Source organism: Aquarana catesbeiana, linkage group LG04 (assembly GCF_042186555.1).
Source record: "Aquarana catesbeiana isolate 2022-GZ linkage group LG04, ASM4218655v1, whole genome shotgun sequence".
NCBI lineage: Eukaryota > Metazoa > Chordata > Amphibia > Anura > Ranidae > Aquarana > Aquarana catesbeiana.
Genome location: NC_133327.1, coordinates 567,829,876 through 567,849,079, shown reverse-complemented (window position 1 = coordinate 567,849,079; position 19,204 = coordinate 567,829,876). Strand labels below are relative to the sequence as shown.

At 41.3% G+C, this 19,204-nt stretch overlaps 1 long non-coding RNA gene across 11 annotated transcripts in view; it reads right to left on the bottom strand.

Annotated features, from left to right (window-relative positions):
• The window catches only part of LOC141140654 (uncharacterized), a 905,916-nt gene that overhangs the window by 409,598 nt on the left and 477,114 nt on the right, over nucleotides 1-19,204 (bottom strand). The window lies entirely within an intron of this gene.

Genomic DNA, 19,204 nt, shown 5'->3' with positions numbered 1-19,204 from the left:
ACATTTGTTTGTCCATGTCTGTTAGATTGCAAAATAGAGCCATTGTGTGCCCGAAATGTTGCCACCTTGGCTGTGGTCACAAGTAAACCATTTTGCATCGTTACTTTTTGGGGTGATGGCCATTCTCCTTTTAATAATGTTTTGTTTTATTGTTGTCTATGTGCCTGCTTGGGAGATTCACTTTATCTCCCATTATCCTGATGAACAGGGCTTCTCCAGAGGCAGATGCCAGCAGAGGTGGACATTTTTTACTTCTCCACCACAAAAATGGCTGCCTGAAGCAGCCACCTCAACTGGCCTCAGGGACAGCACAGAGCTGCTGATGACCATGAACCTTTACTTGTTTGGTGTGCTGGCCATTCCTAGTTTTGGTCTGTGGCACTAGCACAGACCATGTACCTAGACTCCTATGCCATGGAAGTACAGTATGTGTGCAGGCAGGTTAGTGCAATATAAACCTAATAGGGTTTCTAACTTTATACCCTCTATTCAGAACCTTATTTAAGTGTTATTAATGAAAGCCTCTAAGGATTGCACCTCTAACAGGTCAGGTAATTTATTTTAAATGATGCCTTCTTTTGCAATTCTAATTGTACTGTGGCTGTTCTCATTTTCATTTAATTCACATTTTAAGACTTTTGTTAAAATGTAAAGGAAAACAATGTGCGTCAATACAAAAAGTGTCAAAGGTTAGCTGTAAAATGAAATCATAAATAAAGTGGCAATTGTTAATAAATAGCTTGATCATTTTCTCTAAGCTTCATTAGTGTTTGAGCAGCGTCCTTTGGTGGATAATAATTAAGCTCATAAGCATTTAATGGAAATCATTCTGTGCATTATTGGCATTTATGTAGGTGTGTTCATTCTGACAGTATGTCCGTACATGTGTGTTAGGAAGGAAGGAGTCTTTTAATTTTTTTTATTTATTCATTATTTTAATACATTTTAATTGACTTTTCTCTCATACATGTGCAAAAACAGATTTTTTTGCTAGAAAAGTCTGAAGAGAAAATTAAAAATAATAAATTTATGAGCAATTTCTCCACAAGAGAGAAGAGGTCCATTGCCTTTGGACACTGCAAAAAAAAAAAAGAGGACTCATTGAATGAGGGAGGGTTATTGGGGAGGTGTCCAACCACCTGAAGGTACGAGCCCAGAACCCATGGTCTATGAATAATATTCCTGTGTCCTGTACTGTATAATTAAAGTTTTTCTTGTTTTTATTAAAATAATAAGCATGCTATACTTACCTGCTCTGTGCAATTGTATTGCACAGAGTGGCCCTAGACCTCCTCTTCTGGGGTCCCCCAGCAGCGCTCTTGGCCTCTTCTCTTTTCTGTTTGCCACCCTAGGAAGCTACATCCTATGATGGAACACCCACGGGCTTGTTCCCAAGCTGGGCTGTGTGCATCCATCGACACATACAGTGTGGATCGAGTATGCTCCCTCCCTCCAGAGAATAAATAAGGGAGAGAGGCGCCTCTAAGTTTAGAAGTTAAAAGCACTTTAATGGTAACATACAAATGGCAACTCACATGGGTGAAGATAAAAAGGGAACATCTGTAGGTAAAAGCATCCTCGCTGGAATCCGCTGATGGTAGAAACGGCTTTAGAAATCTTTCTCCTGGAAAGCTTTTACCTACAGATGTGCCCCTTTATCTTCACCCATGTGAGTTGTGATTTGTATGTTACCATTAAAGTGCTTTTAACTTCTACACTTAGAGGCGCCTCTCTCCCTTGTTTATTCTGAGCTTCGCTGGAATCTGGCTTCTATTCCTACTTGGTGGAAGCCCGGAGTGTACGGACTTTAGAATTTAATTTATGTATTATGGACTAATCTATGGACGCTTATTGGGTTAAATTAGAGCCAATAATTAGTGTCTTGCACCTTTTACTTGTTTTACGCTCCCTCCCTCTGCACAGAATTTCATTGACAGCAGCAGGAACCGAAGGCTCCCACTGATGTCTCTGAGCCTTGGCTAATTGACTTGCTACACCAGTTATTAAACTGTTCCATACTGACTAATGTGGATTTATACCAGACAGGTCAACATCAATTAAAATCTAGGGAGTGTTACCTAATATGTAGAATGTTCCCAATAATGTGGGTAACAGCAGTGTTGTTGTTAGATGTTGCCAAGGCTTTTAACAGTTCTGGTTATGTCTCTAGAATATCCTAGCACATTTCGGGCTAGACTTGAACTTAAAATGGTTTAAAATTCTCTATTCTTTACTATTCCCCTGAGTAAGCATTAATGGTGAGCAGTATGCCCCCTATGCCTCTCTATAACTTATGTTAGCAGTGGAACCTCTAGCTACGATGATTAGAGAATTCATTTACATTACAGAGTTCATTAGGGATGACACTGAACAAAAATGTGTTCTTTATGCAGATAACACGTCATTGTTTTTAGAGGACAACACTAATTCACTCCAACACCTTATCACCATGATTCATAAATTTGAATTGTTTTCAAGACTGGACGTTAATTGGGATGAGGCAGCTTTACTCCCTTTGAATCCCCGTAAGGAACCACTACCTGCGATTGCCAGCTCCTTGTAGGTTGTCTCTTTCTGATACCGGGGGATTAATACTTTTGCATCCCAAAGACTACATAAAACTCAACCTTCTGCTGAATTGTAAGAGGGGTAAAATTTATTGTCCTCTGCAACTATCTGTGGTTGGACATGTGCACCTTTTAAAAATTCTTTATGTCCTCCATAATGCCTCTATATGGCTGTCCAAATACTTGTTTACAATTATAGACACATTGATCTGTGATCTGCAACATTTAGTTAGGGGGAGTTAAACACCGATAGTGAACCCCACACATGCCCTCAAGCTCTATATACTTCATGTGGAGTCCCTGGCTTTTCCCTTGAAACCAACCTACTGCTCCGCACTCATTCTTCTACTTTCCTCTGAACACAAAATAAAATATGCATTACAATGAAAATTCTACTAACACTACACCTATACTCCTTTATGGGTTAACGCACTCTTAACAAAAGTACAAACCTTAGAAGGTTTGAGGCCTGGAAAACACTAGGCATCAAGTATGTTTATCAATTCTTCACACAAATTACCTTTAGTTCCTTTTAAACAACTCCAGGGCAAATTGCCAAAATATATTTTTATAAATATCTGCAACTTAGATGTGCCATTTAAGAACAACAAAAAGTATGCCCTCTGACCTTCCATGAGGCTGAACTACTCACTATGATACTCAACCCTACAGCTTATATTACTTTGCTCTAGCCTCATACACTCACCAACCCCCTTCCTTGCAAATCTAGATGAGGCAGGACATTGGCCAAAACACTGAAGAATGGTTGGATATTATTCTACAAAATAGAGTACATAGAGCATCTGGGGCACAGAATCTTGCACTGCCTTCATCGACTAAGCCAAAGAGACTCCCCTTTTTTCACAGATGTCATGTTGAAACAGGCACCTTGCTTCATATGCTTTGGCGTTGCCCAAAAATATTCAGATACATGTCAACAAGTTATTGAATTCATTATAAAATACATAGGGGTTGATTTACTAAAACTGGAGAGTGCACAATCTGGTGCAGCTGTGCATGGTACCCAATCAGCTTCTAACTTTAACTTGTTCAGCTAAGCTTTGACAAAAAAATAGAAGCTGATTGGTTTCTATGCAGAGCTGCACCAGATGTTGCACTCTTCAGTTTTAGTAAATAAACACATAGGCATGCTTTTATAAAATACTCCTATGACCTGCATACCAGGCTATTTTGAACTACAAGTTAATAACCAATACATGACCACAGCTATCAATAAACCCTTAATTTTAGCTAGAAATCTGAAGTAAAGCATGGCATCCCAGGCTATGCAGTGCCTGTGAATTTGGACTGGGATGAGGCGATGGAGGAGACCCCCTCTAGAGATATTCTTCCTGTTTGCCTGATCTGGGCAGGTTTACAGTGTCTCAAATGAACACATTGGATTAGGAAAAAGAAACATTTCACACATACTGAATGGGGCCAGTAGGGTCCCATCTATTTGTTGTTACATTGTTTGCCTGTAGATTTTGTACTCGCTGGCTCTAACGTTTGAAGTCACATTCACTGATTTGTATGTCACTGCCTACAACCCAAGTTGTGAAATTTGATTTGCATTTGCCTTTTTTTCCCCTTTTATATGATGTTTTTTTATTTCTTACTCTTTCTATATATGGGAGACAGTTTTACTTATGTGTCAATCCCACTATGTTTTGTATATTGGAAAAAATAATAAAAAGTATTGGAAAAGAAGGCTGGAGTAAAGAAAAGGCTATCACCCTTCCTCCTCGCCCAAACTATTACTGTGTGATAAGAGGAAGTCAACTAAGATGAAAAAATTCATAGATAGATGCTACTATACCCTCTCTGAAACCGCTTGATAATACGATCAATGCATCTAGCAATATGGGCAGTTAAATATTGTACATGCATCTCAACATTTCCTGTAAAACCAAGATTGGGTCCCTCTCCATTCCAACTTTCAAGCCTCAAAATTGGTCCTTTAATATAAAAGTAGGTATCAGTTATCAATATAGAGATTCAGAAGGTGGGAGAAGCTGACATTATATGTCAAGGTTTACTTCAACTGTATACATTTCTGAATCTGCTAATCATTTTTTTAATCAGATCATTTTTATCTAGAGATTTGTGTTCTTTTTCTGAAACAAAAACAGAGTAGCATCTATGAACTTTTCATCTTATGCTCAGTTTGAATTGTCCATATTTGTAACAGGTTTACTTTACAGAGCAAACATTTCTGTATTACAATCTATATATACACAGCCTACAAGGTGTCCTTAATAGCATGATGGATCTTTAGGTTTCAACATTACTGAAAATGTTAACACTCAAATAGCATGAAAATGATAATACTTGCTATAGTGCATAGCTGTCTGTTTCCTAGCCTTCATATAATATCTGTTTCCAATGCATCATTAAGCTTTTTCTTGGTCAGTGCCTTGTCTATTCAATGATATTTTCAGCTCTTTTTCCTGGCACATGTTCTAAATCAAATCATAGAGCTATAAGGTTACATTGTTGACACAATACAAACTGTTTCGAGCAGCTGTATAGACAGCAGGGTTTCACTTGAGTTTTTTCACAAGACACATAAACCTGAATTAAGGTTCCAACAAAGTTGAGTTTTTTTGTAACAAACTGTCAAATAAATGTTGGCTGATATACAGTCTGGCAAAGGAAAACGAGTTTGCTACAGCTACCCTGGGCTACAAGTACATGACATAGGGTTTTACAAAATGAATAATGAACTGCTGAGTGAAAAGCATTGACTAATTACTAGGTACACTTTTTCCAATGGTTAGATCAGCTTTGCTGTCATAACAGAATTCCCAGAGATAAAAGTCCAAACCCGAATTCTCCCTATGGACTGACTTTCCCTCATGGAATATTTTACCCAAAATGAAAATGATAACTCTTTCTTATGGTTTCCTAATCCCAGTCAGGTGTTACCGATTTGGACATACATATGCACTGATGAATCTACCAAAGATCTGCCCAACAACTCAGGTATTATGCATCTGAGTCTTCATAAATATGGATGTTAAGAAAATAAACAAACTCTGTATTAAGTGTGTGTAGTTTTATTTAGAAACTGAAATTCATTTACCATACTGTACTTAAAGTGGAAGATAAGGCTATAACTATTCTTAAAAACATTTCCTCCCCTCTCCTCCTACCTATTCTGCATATCTTGTATAAAAAAGGAACTGTGTACTTCCCTTTTTCAGATTCTGTCCAGTCATGTGATCTGGCAGCACTGGTTCCCCTGTGTCAGTGAGCAGATGCTGTAGGGAGGAGCGCAGACAATGGATGGGCTATGTTGTCAGCCTATGGGTGACATCACAGCTTTAGTTATCAAAACTGATGCAATAAACCCCCTGCTCTTTAAATTTGATTTGCACATACCTGAGTATTCAAATTGAACACAACTGAACATTTTCTACTTCTTTAGTATATCAACTCCTGTGAGTAATAGCTTAGGGGAAGTAATAGCCACTACAAATACAAGTACCAAATATTTACCAGACAGTTATAATATACTGTACATAAGCTACTCACACATATTGCCAAAACTGGTTTAGGAGTGAGTCTATGGGAATGTTTGACCATTCTTCCAGAAGCGCATTTGTGAGATCAGGCACTGATGTGGATGAGAAGACCGGGCTCACAGTCTCCGCTCTAATTTATCCCAAAGGTGTTCTATCAGACTGAGGTCAGGACCCTGTGCAAGCAAGTCAAGTTCCTCCACCCAAAACTCGCTCATCCGTGTCTTTATGGACCTTGCTTTGTGTGCTGGTCCAAACCATTTGATGGCGCGTGGATTATGGTGTGGGGTTGTTTTTCAGGGGTTGGGCTTGGCCCCTTAATTCCAGTGAAGGGAACACTTAAGGCGTCAGCATACCAAGACATTTTGGACAATTTCAGGGTGACCCCTTCCTGTTCCAACAAGACTGCGCACCAGTGCTCAAAGCAAGGTTCATAAAAACATGTATGAGTGAGTTTGGGGTGGAGGAACTTGACTGGCTGCACAGAGTCCTGACTTCAACCTGATAGAACACCTTTTGGATGAATTAGAGGGGAGACTGTGAGCTAGGCATTCCCGTTCAACATCAGTGCCTGACCTCACAAATGCGCTTCTGGAAGAATGGTCAAACATTCCCATAGACACACTCCTAAACCTTGTGGACAGCCTTCCCAGAAGAGTTGAAGCTGTTATAGCTGTAAAGGGTGGGGACTAAGACTGGGATGCCATTAAAGTTCATGTGCATGTAAAGGTAGATGTCCCAATACTTTTGGCAATATAGTATATATCCATATAAAAGCAATATAACTTTTTTTTTAAATATATATTTACTTAAAAAGTTTACAGTATTTAAACCATGTAATAATTGCTATACAATGTTGTTCTATATTTAGAAATAAACATTTTTTTCATACCATGTCGGTCTCCAGTAAACCAGAATGTGATTGTATGTTTACTGGAACATTCTGGCTGTCTGGAATGTTTACAAGAGGTCTGTGAAATTATGTACAAAGAACACGTCCTCCAAATGCAGGGATCTCATTTGTTGTTCTGAGGTTCACAGCAGCCTTAGGGGAATATCAGCACTGCGCTCTTATCAATGTATTGATTTTCAGATACTGCAATGATCAGGCTTTTCCATACTTTAAATATGGGCCAAAAGCCAGCATGTGTATTATTATCTTAAATTAAATCTGCTAGCAATTGTCAGTGAAATTTGCTACAACCGCTGTATGAGACAATTACACATTGAATGCCATAATTCATAACAATTTCAGCATGGCTTGGTTCACTCAGAATGGAAGCAAACAGCCTGAAAATGGCTGCCAGCCATACACACACAAAAGCTTTTAGATTAATTTCCTCTGAGGTTACTTTTAAATTTCGAGGCTGATGAAACTTGTTTTGGTCTCATCTTCATATTGGTTTTGTGATAGGATTTAGTCTGACATCTGTATAAGAAAAGGTCTGTTTGTCATGGTTGTGGAAATCTATTAGCTATGATATGAAAAGCAAAGCTAACAATTGTCTTTACATGGAAAGCATGCACATTACAAGTGTAGTGCGCTAAACAACAGTCATGCCAGACTAGCATCATTAAACCTATCGGTTCCAATTCCTTTAATCCGGAATAGGCATACCAGTACTGTTTTTACTTCAAGCAGCATGGAAAAAAACAAGAAAAAGGACCCAGATAATGGAATATACCTGTCAATGAATATTTGCTTATGTATTTATCTTATGGCAAAGACGGACACCTATTTGGTTTTTGGATTGTCCTGGCTAAACTAAAATACGATGAAGCTGTGTTTATCTTGAACACCCAATAGCGTGGAAAAGAAAATAAAGTATCAAATATAAGGTAAAATGCCAGACAAAGGTATATTTTCGGGACAATTAGGCACAATTACATTTCTAGACGTTACCTAAAACATAGTACCGTATATACTCGAGTATAAGTCGTTCCGAGTATAAGTCGAGGCCCCTAATTTACCACAAAAAACTGGGTAAAATGTATTGACTCGAGTATAAGACGAGGGTGAGAAATGCAGAGGGTCAACAATGCCCATCTGCAGCTGCCTGCCTCCCTGTGTCCTGTGCAGCCTACCTGTACCCTGTGCATGTGTCCTGTCCATGTGTTTCCTGTGTTCATGTGTTCCTGTGTCCCTGTGTGCATGTGTCCGGTGTGCATGTGCAGCCTACCTGTGTCCTGTGCAGCCTCCCTGTGGCGATCTCCATCCTCCCTGTGGCGATCTCCATCCTCAAGCGGCGGCCGGCGTGTGATGATAGTGTTCGGCGGCCATTCCACAGTTCAAAAGCCGCGCCTCCTCCTCGTCTGTGATAGGCTGACCGCTGACTGCCTATCACGGACATTCTCTCATTCTCATACCATGGACGAGGATGAGAGAATGTCCGTGATAGGCTGTACACTGACAGCTGTTCAGCCTATCACAGACAAGCAGGAGGCGCGGCTTTTGAAAGCTGGAATAGCCGCCGAAGACTATCATCACACGCCGGCCGCCGTCTGCCTGCATGACACGCTGATCATGCAGACAGACGGCGGTGACTCGAGTATAAGTCGAAGGGACAATTTCAGCCCAAAAAAAAGGGCTGAAAAATTCGACTTATACTCGAGTATATACGGTACGTTATGAAATTTTGAGTTCATGTCCTCTCTAAAGCAGAACTCAACCCACTGGCCGAAAGTTGAAGTTTAGTCAAAACTTAATGCTAAACCTGCTCTCTGCCACATTCTAAACCTAGTCTATCTAGCCTTGTACAGAAACAAAATCAATATACTTACCTGTTTTGCAGCTGCTCTGGTCTGGTCTCCAGCGGCAGGTGCTGTGTGTGGGAGAGATTTGACAATGGCTGTGAAATACCTGGGAAGTGATGTCACCCATAGACTTACTATGTGGCTTCCGTTGTCAGCTGTCTCCAGGGCCATCTTTAATATTGATTGGACCCTGGGCAAACATTTTCTTGACCCCCCCGCCCCCATGCAATTTCGCTCTCCACCTGCTCTGAGACATACAATAAATAGCAGTTAGACTCAAAATCAGTTTACTGAATCAGATCAGGCAGCGATTGCGATTGGTTGCCAGAGGTTACAGTGTATCATTACCACTTACTGACTGGTTCCTAGAGGTTACCCCCCCCAGCAATTTGCTTACCTTTTCAGAACAGGTTGATGTTAGGCTTAATGACCACAGTTTCAAGCAGGACTTTTACGCATGCCCCTTCACCTCCCCAGTGGGCAGCATTCAGTATAGGTGATCGTGGATATGACCTCAGGGAGGAATGATATACATATGAATGCCGCCTTTATTTACATATCTATGCAGGTTGTTTACATGTAAACATAGGGTCTGCAGGTGAGCCATCTGTACACAACAATAGGGCAGAGCTGGGAAGCATTAGTAGCAGCACTTCACACTGAGATATCGGGACACAGGACGGGACTAAAACTTCAAGTGACAAGGGAATTTAAACTGGGATAATTGGCAAGTATGAGGCAGACTCTTTGGGCCCCACAACAATGATGTGGCCCAGGGCAGCTACCCCTTTTGCCTTGCCTTAAAGACGGCTCTGGCTGTCTCTCCTACACACTGAATCCGCCGCTGACAGCTCAGCGTGTGACCAGATCAGAGTGGCTGCAGAACAAGTACAGTGATCACAAACTCAAGCGGCCAGTGCCGATGAGGATCGCAGGTGGCCAAAGGTGAACAAGTCATTGTAAATGGACAGTGGAACAAGAGCAAATATAGGATGCTTCAGAAGCAGAAGAGAGCTGTAGTTGTGTATATATGCTAGAACCACTTAGCCCACAGTAAAACTGTGCAGATGTGCAAATTACACAACTGGAAGCTCATAAACCATTTCCTAGTACCAAAGTTTACTGGGTTGAATAAAATTCTCATGACCATCAAGGTCAAGCTTTAATGTGGTGCCATAGTTAAAGTCTGAAGCATATTTACAGCATGCAGCATGGCAACAAAAGGTATGACTGTTTTGCACAGAAAAGGAACAGGTTTTATGGGCAAACAAACACTATAGCTATTTGTATACATGTGTGTAGTTATTCTTTTTCTTTAGTTACTTATTATTCATATGCTGTTTTTAGAACATTTAATTACTGTCTGTGAAATGAATAACCAGCTCTGGATGAAAGGAATAGCATTCAGCGAAAACTAAGATTAAAATGAGCTTGTAACTCAGCTGAAGACAAGTCCCCGTGCTTAATTTATTGTAAAACTACAGCACATTAAGCTAAGCATTTTTCATCCTTCCTGACTGACTTTGACTTTATTGCTACCTTTCCTTGGCTAAAACATTATTGATGTACTTCAATTAATCTTCAGCACTACTGTCCAGCCAGGCTTGCCTATTGGATATGCAGTATCTGTTTCTTTGCAGCAAAAACTAATAGAAACCTTTCACATTAAAATATATCCTGTTGTCTAACAAAATTTCAGAGCGACGTCGAGATAATCTAACCTTAATGGGCCATTAAATCTTAAACGGTAGCTTTGCTGAAGGAAATAATACATTTCTAGGTATCTGTATATGCATTGTATATGCACCTGTTATAACCTCTATATTAATCCAACAACTTGCTATTTCTAAAGTGCTTCATATATTTATTGACATCCGGATATGCAAACCTGAGCAGATATCAGTAAGATAAACACAATGCACTATTAGGGATGCTACATAAGCAATTACGTACTTGAGGAAATTTCTATAAAGAAAAGATAGAACATTCCGAAAAAAACATTTGTGGACACGTGACACTGGAAGTAGAATAGCTCCAGTCATTCCCTCCAAAGACGTCACAACTTTAAAGTCTTACCATATGCTAAAAAGATGCAAAGACATTTGATAAGTACTTATAAATAGAACAATAGGAATGTAAAACAGTGTAACCACACTCTAATAGAAAAACCACAGCAAATTGTAAAAATTAATATATATGAATATAATGAATTCACGACCAGCACAGTTATCACTGTAAAGTATTTTGATGAGAACTCATCATTTAAAATCCTTGCTCCGGCTAAAATACTAAATACAATTGCACTCTTGTTTTATTCCTTCATAAAATGAAAAATGAAACCTGAGTGGTTGCCATTGCTGACAGTTCCACCTTTTTTCTTAAATATTTTTCTCGCATTTTAACTTCCTTAGCGGTATTCCGAGTGTGGCTCAGGGTGAATTTTCAGTACCAAAAGTGGTAACCTCGAGCCACACTCGGGATCGCATCGCAGGATCCAGGCAAAGTTATTTACCTTGTCTTCAAGATCCTGCGATGTCTCCCCACTGTGTGTGCGAGCCGTGTCTCCGCTCGATCTATCACAGTGCCGAGCTCCGTTCCCTGCGAGTATTTCGACGCACGGAGACGGAGCACGGTGCCAAATTCAAAAAGTTAAAAACACATTACACATAAAGTACACTGTAATCTTAGAGATTACATTATTGTATCACATTATTTCACCTCCCTTTTGTCCCTAGTGGTTTGTCCAGTGCCCTGCATGCAGTTTTGTAATATATATACTGTTCTTTCTGCCTGGAAACTGGAGACTGTCCATAGCAACCAAAAAGTGTCCATTTACATCAAAAGCGGTTTTAGGCCAGCTAGAAAACAGCGATAATAAATTAGAATCACTTGCAGAATTTAGCGATTGTGATTTGTGGGGAAATTCATCATCAAACACTGAAAATAACGTCAGCGACAATTCTGCAACTGAGCAAATTTCAGTGCTTTTGATTTGATTACATTATTCAATCATTTATCTTTATTATTATATTATTATTTGTTATAATTATTTATAGTTATTTATTATATTATAATTTATGATTTCGTGTTTCAAACTTTATCATACCCGGTATGTCTACTAGACTCTTGTTTGGACAGATTTAAGTTTGTTATTCCTAAGAATTACAGGCCTACAATATAAAACGCCAAATTTCCATGCAAAACATTGTACCGTTTTGAGCATCAAAAATCTGACATAATCATACCGCCAGGGAGGGTAAAAATCTGGAACAGACAGATCAATAAAAAGCTGACTGACTTCCTAATCCTTCCCCAATCTATCGAAAGTTAAACAAAAAAATTTGGGCTAGCATTGCACTTTATTGAATGCATAATCAAGCTGTAGAAACTTTTACATTTGGACCTGTACATGCTTACTAATAGATAAAAAACAACTCCAAGGACAACTCTGGATGAGGGCAGGATGAATGTTCAGAGAGCTTTACATGCAAAGCTGAGGTTGTGGCATGTTTTCACTTTCGGTGGCTGATCAGATTTTGTTGGATGTCTGGGAATTTACTTTTTCAACAACTGGGTAGCTGTAATGAAAAAGTTAGTGATCTGTGCTATCAGACTTTTAAACACATTTGCAGTGGATTTTTTTTTTACCTGTGGGTGTTAGCTTTGGACAGAGTTGAAGAGATAAAACCTCTGTAAGGTTTTACTGTGTCCCCATTGGAGAAATGTTCCCTGCTGAGATAGGAATTAATGGGAAACCACTTTATTTCAGTAAAATGAGGAAAGAATAGAACCTCTTTAAGGTTAATTTTAGGGATGAGCGAATCTGCCCAGGTTTCACTTTCCCAAAGGTTCAGCAAATGTTCTTTTAAATTCCATGAACTTGAACTTAGCAGTGAATCCAACTGAAGTCTATGGAGGAGTGAATTCTGTTTGAAAAAAAAAAATCAATACCAAAAAGTGTGATCGTGCTTTTTCATATTGATTTACTGTGGATGCGGGAACACATTTAGTGATTGCAGCAGCTGTACACTATTTATTTATTTATATCACTAGGTGGCAGCGCGCTAATACCTTAGTTACATCTGTTTGAAAAAAGCCATGGGGAACCTGGGCACTGCCATTGGAACATGTAAAAAAAAAACTGAAAAATACTGTATGGCAGGGAGGGCATTTTTTCCATGTTCCAATTAAAATACACAAATCCTTTAAAAAGCATGACATAAAGATAAAAAAAACCCACTTTTAAAATATTGCCTACCCACTGCTCCTATACATGCTTCTTATGCCCCGTACACACGGTCGGATTTTCCGATGGAAAATGTCCAATCGGAGCGTGTTGTCGGATATTCCGACCGTGTGTGGGCTCCATCGGACATTTTCTATCAGATTTTCTGACACACAAAGTTGGAGAGCAGGAGATAAAATTTTCCGACAACAAAATCCGTTGTCGGAAATTCCGATCGTGTGTACACAAATCCGACGGACAAAGTGCCAGGCATGCTCAGAATAAATAAAGAGATGAAAGCTATTGGCCACTGCCCCGTTTATAGTCCCGACGTACGTGTTTTACGTCACCGCGTTCAGAACGATCGGATTTTCCGACAACTTTGTGTGACCGTGTGTATGCAAGACAAGTTTGAGCCAACATCCATCGGAAAAAATCCTAGGATTTTGTTGTCGGAATGTCCGAACAAAGTCCGACCGTGTGTACGGGGCATTACAGTTTACCATATACGAATCTTCCTCCGACTGCTAAGATTCATCTCCTCAATGTAAATAAGCAATGACTATAGCAGTGGAAGCCAGAGGGTGAAGCCACGGCTTCTTCTAATTAAACCCCGTTGTCGCTTTGCACATGTACACAAAGGTGCCAGAACTTTGTGGTCAGGTGTTCGCTCAGAAGAAGATTTTAAAAAGTTATTTGCACTGAGATTTCTTACAAACAGTATTCAGCATTTATAAGACTAGTGGGGAGGTAATGTTTAAATGTGGGATAAATTTAAACGTGGCTTTTATTGGTACTTTAAAGTGGTATAAATGGTTCAGCTTTAAAAAAAAAACAAAAAAAAAAAACAAACATGTCATACTTACCTGCTCTATGCAGTGGTTTTACACAGAGCAGCCCTGATCCTCCTCTTCTCGGGGTCCTCCGCCGCCGCTGCTGGCTCCAACCCCTTGACCTGTGCCCCCCATAACAAGCCGCTTGCTATGGGGGCACTGGTGCATGCTTCCTCCAGAGCCCTGCTCTATGTGTCCATAAGACACATAGAGCTGCAGCTTGGCCCCATCCCCGCTCTCTCCTCATTGGCTCAATAGTTGTGATGGACAGCAGTAGGGGTCAAAGGCTCCCGCTGCTGTCTCAGCCAATGAGAAGGGGAGCCCGCAGACAGCTGAGGCTCTTCTGCAAATTCCATGATTGAGAAGGAGCTCAGGTAAGTATTAGGGGGGCTGTGGGGGGAGCAGCACACAGATGTTTTTTTACCTTCATGCAAAGAATACATGAAGGTAAAAAAACCTTCAATCCTTACAACCACTTTAAGGATGTTTTAAAGCTTTATGTAGTGTTACAGAACAGCATTTTTTTTTTACAGACAGCCTTAGTGATAGCATAGTCTGATGCAATGGTTTTTTTTTTTTTTAAGCTTGGTTTACATACAGTATCTCACAAAAGTGAGTACACTCCTCACATTTTTGTAAATCTTTTATTATATCTTTTCATGTGACAACACCGAAGAAATTACACTTTGCTATAATGTAAAGTAGTGAGTGTACAGCTTGTATAACAGTGTCAATTTGCTGTCCTCTCAAAATAACTCAACACACAGCCATTAATGCTTAAACCACTGGCAACAAAAGTGAGTACACCCCTAAGTGAAAATGTCCAAATTGGGCCCAAAGTGTCAATATTTTGTGTGGCCACTATTATTTTCCAGCACTGCCTTAACCCTCTTGGGCATGGAGTTCACTAGAACTTCACAGATTGCCACTGGAGTCCTCTTCCACTCCTCTATGATGACATCACGGAGCTGGTGGATGTTAGAGAGCTTGCGCTCCTCCACCTTCTGTTTGAGTATACCCCACAGATGCTCAATAGGGTTTAGGTCTGGAGACATGCTTGGCCAGTCCATCACCTTTACCCTCAGCTTCTTTAGCAAGGCATTGGTTGTCTTGGAGGTGTGTTTGGGGTCGTTATCATGTTGGACTACTGCCCTGCAGCCCAGTCTCCGAAGGGAGGGGATCATGCTCTGCTTCAGTATATCACAGTACATGTTGGTATTCATGGTTCCCTCAATGAATTGTAGCTCCCCAGTGACGGCAGCGCTCATGCAGCCCCAGACCATGACACTCCCACCACCATGCTTGGCTGTAGGCGAAACACACATGTCTTTGTACTCCTCACCTGGTTGCTGCCACACACGCTTGGCACCATCTGAACTAAATAAGTTTATCTTGGTCTAATCAGACCACAGGACATGGTTCCAGTAATCCATGTCCTTACTCTGCTTGTCTTCAGCAAACTGTTTGCGGGCTTTCTTGTGCATTATCTTTAGAAGAGGCTTCCTTCTGGGACAACAGCCATGCAGACCAAATTGATGCAGTGTGCTGCGTATGTTCTGAGCACTGACAGGCTGATCCCCCACCCCTTCAACCTCTGCAGCAAAGCTGGCAGCACTCATACGTCTATTTCCAAAAGACAACCTCTGGATATGACGCTCAGCACGTGCACTCAACTTCTTTGGTTGACTATGGCAAGGCCTGTTTTGAGTGGAACCTGTGCTGTTAAACCGTTGTATGGTCTTGGCCACCGTTCTGCGGCTCAGTTTCAGGGTCTTGGCAATCTTCTTATAGCCTAGGCCATCTTTATGTAGAGCAACAATTCTTTGTTTCAGATCCTCAGAGAGTTCTTTGCCATGAGGTGCCATGTTGAACTTCCAGTGACCAGTATGAGAGAGTGAGAGCGATAACACCAAATTTAACATACTTGCTCCCCATTCACACCTGAGACCTTGTAACACTAACGAGTCACATAACACCAGGGAGGGAAAATGGCTAATTGGGCCCAATTTGGACATTTTCACTTAGGGGTGCAGTCACTTTTGTTGCCAGCAGTTTAGACATTAATGTTGAGTTATTTTGAGGGGACAACAAATTTACACTGTTATAGAAACTGTACACTCACTACTTTACATTGTAGCAAAGTGTCATTTCTTCAGTGTTGTCACATGAAAAGATATAATAAAATATTTACAAAAATGTGAGGGGTGTACTCACTTTTGTGAGATATTGTATGTCAGCAGCATCCCAATCTGTTTCACTGCAGTTTAAAAAAAAAGTTTTTTTTTCAGGCCGTTTTAGTTGAAACACGTGCTCAGAATGCTATGACTGGCTCTGGTGTGGGAAGAAAGACTAGCTTCAATCCTAAACTGGCCATGCAAGCACCTTGTGTTAATGGCAAAAAGAATGATGGTATTTGTAGTCCAACAGTGGGCATTCCCTGACGTTTACAGTGTGCACTTGCCCTTACTGAAAGTTTGGGTAAGCACCGCTGGAGTATTGGGGGCAAGTGATCATAATGCAATAAAAAAGTGACTGGGGGCATATTTTTCATAAATGTATTTTGCCGTTCATGATTAGAACATACACATGAATATGTTAGAACTAAAAAAAAGGCATCAACTGATTGCCGCCCGCCCACCGTCAAATGACGGCTGGGCAGTGCGGCTCTCGTTCTGGGATGCCGTCTCTGTAAAGAGCCGCGTCCGTGGCTCTTTAACCATGTGATTGGCTGTGTCTAATCACAGCTGGTCACATGTAAACAAGGAAGTGCTGGTAATCGGCCCTCCTCGCCTAAAACTGACAGAGTGTGTGGCGAGAAGAGCTGATCAGCGGCATCTCTACGCAGGGGGACATGTAGGAATGTAATCAGGGCACTGATCATCAGTGCTCTGATTAGAGTATAGCAATACAGTGTCACCATACAGTGCCCACCAATGCCAGCAATCAGTGCCCACCAGTGGCAGCAATCAGTGCCCACAAGTGCCACCAATCAGTGTCCATTAGCAATGCAAGACAGTGCTGGCAATCAGTGCCGCCTATCAATGCCCATCACTGCTGTCGATCAATGCCCATCAGTGCCGCTCATCAGTGCCACCCATCAATGCCCATCAGTACCGTCTATCCATGCCGCCTATCCATGCCGCCTATCATTGCCCACCAGTGCCGCCTATCAGTGCCCATAAGTGCCCACAAGTGCCGCCTATTTTTAATGATAAAATGTAAACCATTAAAAAAAATCTACAGTTGTTATATATTGTGGCATGTCGTGAATTTCCAAAGCACTAAAGGATAGCTAAAGAGACAGCACTGCAGTGCTCCTTTCAGACACAACAGTCTTGCATTGAAACTTAATTCTGATAAGACGAGAATCAGCGCTTCTCCAGTTCTATCTATACATTTCAACATGATTTTTCTGTCTCTGCAAGCAACAGTTTTTCTTTCAACACATGGTGGGGGAAACTACAATGAAAAAAAAAAGAACTTAGAGCTCCATTTACTAGCTGGATAAAATATTACATAACATCTATATGGAATATTTTGTATATACCTGAATTAAAGCTGAACTCCAGGGAACCAGTTAAACAAACAGCAAAACACACTGTATATGAGAGCTATATTAACTGCCAAAGGATTTATATTTCTGTTAATTGCTGAGATGTACACAGCTCTGCTAAACAGCACAGCCAGCCTGAACCTGATTTTTTTCTACTGCAGTTAAAGTGGTTGTAAAGGCAGAAGGTGTTTTTTATCTTAATGCGTTTTAAGATAAAAAAATCTTACTCCACTCGGCTTGGGTGCCCTCATAGCAAGCTGCTTGCTATGGGAGTACTCAACAGGAGGAAGGGGAGGGGAGCTTCGGCGAGGGACCCGAGAAGAGAAGGATCTTGGCTGCTCTGTGCAAAACCACTGCACAGATCAGGTAAGTATACCAAGCTTGTTATTTTTAACCAAAAGAAAAATGAGACTTTAGTATCACTTTAACCTCTTGCCGACCAGCCGCCTTAGTTATTCTGTGGCAGGTTGGTTCGGCTGCACAAATCGGCGCAGCTGTACGTCGGTCCCTTTAACAGCTATAGCAGGCGCGCACGCCCGAGGCATGTCACCGGAGCCTATGCGCGTGGCTGGCGGCCGCGATGTGCGCCTGCCACCCGCGATCACTCCACAGAGACAGCAGCGGCACCCTGACAGATAGCTCTGACAACTGAGTTATGGTCCCTGCCAAGGTCAGGCGTACCCGACCCCGTTCGTCTGCTGTTGTTCAGGTGCAAGAACCGCAAGCACCAGCGGCCTAGTACACCCTGGTCGTAGTCAAACCAGCACTGCAGTATCACGTGGTGATGTGGCGAGTCCCATAAGTGCAGTTCAAACTGGTGAGGTGGCAAGCACAAGTAGTGTTCCGCTGCCACCGAGAAGACAAAGAGAGGCCCGTCGAGCCCATAGTGCCATTCCTGCTGCATTTGCCAATCCTAATTGGGAGCCCACCACTTCTGCAGCACCCGTACTTCCCCCATTCACTGGCCAACCCAGGAATTCAGGTAGAAACAGTTGATTTTACGTCACTTGATTTTTATTCGCTGTTTTTCAAGGAAGATCTCTATAGATCTATTGCGGACCAAAGCAATTTGTATACTGGTTAATTCATCGCAGCTAATCCCTATTTGACCCTTGCCAGAGAATGTAAACCTATTACGGTTTCTGAATTTAAGACCTTTCTGGGCATATCCCTCCTCATGGGCATAACTAAAAAGAGTGCGTTGCGGTCATATTCGGCCACTGACCCAATTCACCATATGCCCGTGTCCTCTGCCTCCATGGCCAGAGCATGATACGAGCAGATTTTGCGGTTCATGCACTTCAATGATAATGAACTCTGTCGTCCTCGGGGTGACCCTGGATACGATTGGCTCTACAAAATTCGGCCCCTCATAAACCACTTCAACCTACAGTTTACAGCCTTGTTTACTCTCGATGAAGTTGTCTGCATTGATGAGTCCCTGATTACGTTTTCTGGCCGCTTGTCTTTCAAACGGTATCTTCCCAGCAAGTGTGCCAGGTATGGGGTCAAGATGTATAAGCTCTGTGACAGGTCCACAGGCTATACATATAGTTTTATGAGAAGAGGGAAGAAAGAGCAGCACCGCTCTAAGTGTAATAAATAAGTTAAAAAGGAGCTTTAATATGCTTAAAATACACTCACATTCTGGTGTTGGTGTTAGTCAGGAATTTGGGTAAAAGGTTTGTTTTTCCTCAGGTGTTCTGAGTATTCCCTCGGTTTCCTGGCTGGGCAGCAGTGATGGAACA